The sequence below is a fragment of the Limulus polyphemus genome, unplaced genomic scaffold (genome assembly GCF_000517525.1).
Source record: "Limulus polyphemus unplaced genomic scaffold, Limulus_polyphemus-2.1.2 Scaffold969, whole genome shotgun sequence".
Lineage (NCBI taxonomy): Eukaryota > Metazoa > Arthropoda > Merostomata > Xiphosura > Limulidae > Limulus > Limulus polyphemus.
The window spans coordinates 260,668-266,088 of NW_013666579.1; the positions used below are offsets into that span (position 1 = coordinate 260,668).

A 5,421-nucleotide genomic window follows, 5' to 3' on the forward strand; every position below is an offset into this window, starting at 1 on the left:
CTTCTTGGCGTCCTAAAACAGTTTTAACACACTTCTTGGCATTCTTACACATTATAACACACTTCTTGGCGTCCTAAAACAGTTTTAACACACTTCTTGGCATTCTTACACATTATAACACACTTCTTGGAATCCTAACACAGTTATAACACACTTCTTGGCGTCCTAAAACAGTTTTAACACACTTCTTGGCATTCTAACACAGTTATAACACACTTCTTGAATCCTAACACAGTTATAACACACTTCTTGGCGTCCTAAAACAGTTTTAACACACTTCTTGGCATTCTAACACAGTTATAACACACTTCTTGGCACCCTAACACAGTTATAACACATATTTTGACACTAACACAGTTTTAATACATTTCTTGGCATCCTAACACAGTTATAACACATTTATTGGCATCATAACACAGTTATAACACATTTATTGGCTTCATAACACAATTATAACGCACATCTTGACACTCTAATACAGCTTGAATACATTTTCTGGCGTCCTAACATAGTTATAACACATTTATTGGCATCATAACACAGTTATAATGCACATCTTGACACTCTAACACAGTTTGAATACATTTCTTGGCGTCCTAACACAGTTATAACACATTTCTTGACACTCTAACACAGTTATAACACACTCCTTGGCATCCTAACACAGTTATAACACACTCCTCGGCATCCTAACACAGCTATAACACACTCCTTGGCATCCTAACGCAGTTATAACACACTCCTTGGCATCCTAACACAGTTATAACACACTCCTCGGCATCCTAACACAGTTATAATTCTAGTCGGAACTACCAGACTTATGGGTCATGCTTTAAATACCATGGCAACAAAAAATACACTGCAATTTCTTGTTGCACGGGAAGTATATAAAACCCTAAAGACACCTAAGAACCAAACAGCTGTACTTTATAGTACGTTATTTGATCATCCTCGCGCATCGTAACTCGTAGTTCGTGTTACAACCAGAGAAGCAGTTTGAGACATGAATTTAGCTGAGGTATATACGTACTGTTCAACTTTTCAAACCATTTACAATGAAAGTGTCAAAAAACAACAACACATAAACAGCTTCTGAGAAAACAAAATGAAAACAAGTTCGAAGACGTTGTGCGAGACAAACCATTCTACATGGCAAAGCTGAACAAATAAAAGGCATGATGAGCCACTCGGAGTTTTATAATCTTCCTGGCGGTTATATGCGCTATTACGCTATATAGTTGAAACTTTGTACAACTGAAACTGTTATATCTGATGAGTAAGAACATATTATTAGTTACTTGCCTCCTTAATTCAAGCTTAGCTTTAACGTAGTTTTATTTACAATGCTTGTTGGAGATTAATTACGAAGGATTGGTATTACGAAAGGCGATTTATGCAGAATGTTTAGAATACCATTTCCAACTGAGAGACTGGTATCTACATGCTACTTAATGTTACAACGTGTATAAGAAATAAGCAAACATCAATTCATCTGTTTCACTGTTGGACTCTATCTCTTCAATAAAGTACCACTTACTACCTAGGTAATTTCAGCTTGTTACATCTAACCAAATTTTTCGTGCTGTCCAATTTCGTTTTGTTGCAAAAGCCGGCAAGAAAATTATATACATTGTCCGGTGAAGACTTCCTTATATATAACTGTTTCAGTAACGAACAGACAAACATGCTTTTGAATTCTGAATACCAGCGTTGGCTTGCAGAGCGACAAAATAGTTACGATTGAGGCAGATGCCAAATCTATGGTCTTTTCGAAACAGCTGCGTATAAATGGCACCCGAAAGGGGTCATCGGGCGTCGAGCATGGAATAAGATAATTAGCTCAAAGCCTTTCTTGTATCGTGTGTGGTGGTCATTTGTGTTCAGCCAAACAAAAACACTGCTCTTTGTTGAGCGGAAACATACACTCAAAATGATTGTTTTAGGGCGTGTCGACTCATCTGTGTGTGTTTAGATGGTTCAGCAAATTGAAGCCTCGATGAACCCGTATTACCAGTGGGTTATATACACATAAATATAGGTATTCGTTATTTTTAGATGTACGTAAAATTCTTCCTATTTTGTTGTGTTTCTGACAGAAAGAATATCTAACCAAGCTTCCGCCAAACAATTCAGAAATATTAAGTATTCAGAGTTTTGTTGATAACAATTTTTTAAACTTTATCAAACAGGTAGATGTTAGAGAAAACAACGTTGTGATTTCATAGAGCCATAGAAGTTAATAAATGTTCCAGTATATCGCCATTTTAAATTCATGTGTTAAAAAAGTCATGACTAAGTCAACTATTTGTGTGAGTTGTTGCTACTGTCAAACTCCACATCTCCTTGTATAAAGCAAAAATGCCTCTGCCTACTTTCTAGGAAGTAAAACCTCCAATACCTGCTTCCTGAGAAGTAAAAACTCCATATATCTGTTTTCTGGGAAGTAAACACTCCACATATCTGTTTTCTGGGATCTAAATACTACATATATCTACTTCGGGGAAGCAAACACTCCGTGTATCTGCTTTCTGGGAAGAAACACTCCAAATATCTGCTTTCTTGGAACTAAACACTCATATATCTACTTTCTGAGAAGTAAACCCACAACATGTATCTGCTTTCTGGGAAGCAAAAATTCCAAATATTTGCTTTCTTGGAAGTAAACTCACAACATGTATCTGCTTTCTGGGAAACAGACACTCCACATATCTGCTTTCTAGTAACTAAACACACCATATATCTGTTTTGTAGGAACTAAACACTCCACATATCTGTTTTCTGGGAACTAAACACTCCATATAACTACTTTCTTGGAACTAAACACTCCATATAACTACTTTCTTGGAACTAAACAGTCCACATATCTGTTTTCTGGAAAGTAAAAACTCCATATATCTGCTTTATTAGAAGTAAACTCACAACATGTATCTGCTTTCTGGGAAACAAACACTCCACATATCTGCTTTCTGGAAACAAACACTCCACATATCTGCTTTCTGGGAACCAAACTCTTCATATATCTGCTTTCTGGGAAGCAAAAACTCCATATATCTGCTTTATTGGAAGTAGACTCACAACATGTATCTACTTTATTGGAAGTAAACCCACAACATGTATCTGCTTTCTGGGAAGCAAAAACTCCATATATCTGCTTTATTGGAATAGACTCACAACATGTATCTGCTTTCTGGGAAGCAAACACTCCAAATATCTGCTTTTGGAAGTAAAAACTCCATATATCTGCTTTCTGGGAAGTAAACTCTCAACATGTATCTGCTTTTTGGGAAGCAAACACTCGAAATATCTGCTTTCTGAGAAGTAAAATCTCCTTATATCTGCTTTGTGTAAAATAAAGATTCCAGCTGACCGATTTATTGAAAGATGAAATGCATCTAACTGCTTTTTAATAGGCAAAACTTTTACCGTCATGAAAGGAAGACATTATTATTATTTTCTTCTATTTGTACCCTGAAAAATAAAATATCCTTACAGTGGTTTTGTGGTAAATAAAAAAGTTCTTTCTGGTTTATTGGCTGCTAAAAACTCTCCTATTTAAAATAAAATTTTTCAAAAAAAACAACGAAAATTGATGTATTTTTACTAGCATAATGAGGGTACAATGACTCCAGTAATTTTAAGATAGGTTGTTATTAGAGTTGAACTTGATCGCTTGAAACGATGAGATACAGAGAATCAGGATTGAAGTACATATAAATATGTGATATAATGTAGCAAGCAGAATCTGATTAGTTAACGAGAGTGTCATGGATTAGAACCGCCAAATTTTAATTACTTGAAAGTGATAGGGTGTGCAGTTGTCAAATATAATTGTGTCGTTAACTTTTATTATATGTTTATTATGGGATATATACTTAATACAGATTTGATAAATAACTGATGCACAATATGCTACAACATTTGCATACATTCGTAATGTAATAAATTTATATAATTAGATACACGTTTTTTACAACGAAATCATAAGCACAACTGTTTAAAATATACACGTAATTATTATTAACCGATTTTACTTGATTTATGAATAAACGAACGCAGCAAAACTTTTAAAAATGTCACCAATATTTACGAGCAGTGCTTTATTTGCATGCTGGACTATTTTTCGTTATCGATGCATCCGCGTATTCTACATAAAATATTCTTGCAAAAAAACGTAAACTTTGATAATCTAATTTTCTTGCAAAGTCTTCGATGAGAGTCCGATAAAACTAAACAACATTGCCAAACCATTCAACTCAGCATCGATTTAGTAAATACTTCATGTGTTACTATGGGCTAGGCGGTTCTACTTGCTGGAAAATCGCGTTTCATACGTTGAAAGCCATGGATGTGTTATAATGACGGTCAAAGCACACTGTGCGATTAGAATAGCTCAAGAGTTAAAGGTGAATACTGTTGACTAACTGTTTTCTGTCTAGTCTATCAGTTCAAAATTAGCTTTGTGCGAATATATGACACAAATAAAATCGCACACAGTACCATTCAACACTAGACACCTTTCAACTAAATATGTCATGTATCACAGTGAACCGATATTGTTAAATAGTATACCATTCAACATTACATCATTCAATCCAATTATTTCATCCACCACATGAGCCAGTATTGTTGAATAATATACCATTCAACACTAGACACCCTTCAACTAAATATGTCATGTATCACCGTGAACCGATATTGTTAAATAGTATACCATTCAACACTAGCCAGACTAAGTATTTCATGTACTACCGTGAACCGATATTGTTAAATAGTATTCCACTCAACTAAGTATTTCATGTACGACTGTGATCTGATATTATTAAATAGTGTATCTTTCAACTAAATATTACATGCACCACCATAAACCGATATCGCTTAATAACACTTCCAAGTGTCAATTTTGAATGCTGATGTTGATTCTTACTTAACCTAAAAAGTTAAGAAAGAAATATCAAATAAAGTCAACATGTAATGAAATCACTGATAAGAGTGGACGTAACTGATCAGTCTCATGAGTATCAAATATTGGTAATGTAGAATGATTTTAAATCAATGATAAAGGTGGACGTAACTAATCAGAGGATTTAAAATCATTCTACATTACCAATATTTGATACTTATGAGACTGTACTGATAAAGGTGGAAGTAGCTGATCAGTCTCATGAGTATCAAATATTGGTAATGTAGAATGGTTTTAAATCACTCAAAAAGATGGACGTAACTAATCAGAGACAGTCTCATAAGTATCAAATATTGGTAATGTAGAATGATTTTAAATCACTGATAAAGATGGACGTAACTAATCAGAGACAGTCTCTAAGTATCAAATATTGTTAATGTAGAATTATTTTAAATCACTGATAAAGATGGACGAAACCGATCAAAGAGAATGTTGCTAGTATCACATATGAAATCTCTAAT

At 34.3% G+C, this 5,421-nt stretch overlaps 1 long non-coding RNA gene across 1 annotated transcript in view; it reads right to left on the reverse strand.

Moving 5' to 3' along the window:
- The window catches only part of LOC106461482, a 63,479-nt gene that overhangs the window by 15,390 nt on the left and 42,668 nt on the right, over positions 1–5,421 (reverse strand). The window lies entirely within an intron of this gene.